Consider the following 1351-nt stretch of genomic DNA (forward strand, 5'->3'; position numbering starts at 1 on the left):
TGAACTGAATCTTTAGAATCGGTTCACTCAAAAGATTTGTTCAAAAGAATCGTTCACCGAATCGTTCGCTACACTTTCTTATTTATTTATTAATTTTTTTTTTCCTCGTCCATGAGGTGTACCTAATCACAGGCCACTTCATTAGGGAAAAAGCTTAAGTGAAAGTGAAAAGTGCCACACCCGCCCTCACCCCCACCTCCTGATTGGCTGTTTGATCTGTGACGTCACTTGGACACTCCATTAGGTACACCGCCATTTTCAAGTGTACCTAATAGGACATTTTATTAGGGAAATATCATGGTCAAAGGTCACAGGTGTCAAGCTCGAGTCCTCTGGGCCGCGTTCCAACATGTTTTCCAAGTGACCCTCGTTAAGCGCACCTGCGTGAAAAGTTTTAGCTTCTTTCACGTTCTGCAGGAGCTAAAACTTTTCACGCAGGTGCACTTAACGAGGGAATCACACGGACACTCCATTAGGTACACCGCCATTTCCAAGTGTACCTAATAACAGGGCACTTTATTAGGGAAATATCATGGTCAAAGGTCACAGGTGTCAAGCTCGAGTCCTCGGGGCCGCGTTCCAACATGTTTTCCAAGTGACCCTCGTTAAGCGCACCTGCGTGAAAAGTTTTAGCTTCTTTCACGTTCTGCAGGAGCTAAAACATTTCACGCAGGTGCACTTAACGAGGGAATCACACGGACACTCCATTAGGTACACCGCCATTTCCAAGTGTACCTAATAACAGGGCACTTTATTAGGGAAATATCATGGTCAAAGGTCACAGGTGTCAAGCTCGAGTCCTCGGGGCCGCGTTCCAACATGTTTTCCAAGTGACCCTCGTTAAGCGCACCTGCGTGAAAAGTTTTAGCTTCTTTCACGTTCTGCAGGAGCTAAAACTTTTCACGCAGGTGCACTTAACGAGGGAATCACACGGACACTCCATTAGGTACACCGCCATTTCCAAGTGTACCTAATAACAGGGCACTTTATTAGGGAAATATCATGGTCAAAGGTCACAGGTGTCAAGCTCGAGTCCTCGGGGCCGCGTTCCAACATGTTTTCCAAGTGACCCTCGTTAAGCGCACCTGCGTGAAAAGTTTTAGCTTCTTTCACGTTCTGCAGGAGCTAAAACTTTTCACGCAGGTGCACTTAACGAGGGAATCACACGGACACTCCATTAGGTACACCGCCATTTCCAAGTGTACCTAATAACAGGGCACTTTATTAGGGAAATATCATGGTCAAAGGTCACAGGTGTCAAGCTCGAGTCCTCGGGGCCGCGTTCCAACATGTTTTCCAAGTGACCCTCGTTAAGCGCACCTGCGTGAAAAGTTTTAGCTTCTTTCACGTT

This window comes from Syngnathus acus, chromosome 24 (assembly GCF_901709675.1).
Source record: "Syngnathus acus chromosome 24, fSynAcu1.2, whole genome shotgun sequence".
NCBI lineage: Eukaryota > Metazoa > Chordata > Actinopteri > Syngnathiformes > Syngnathidae > Syngnathus > Syngnathus acus.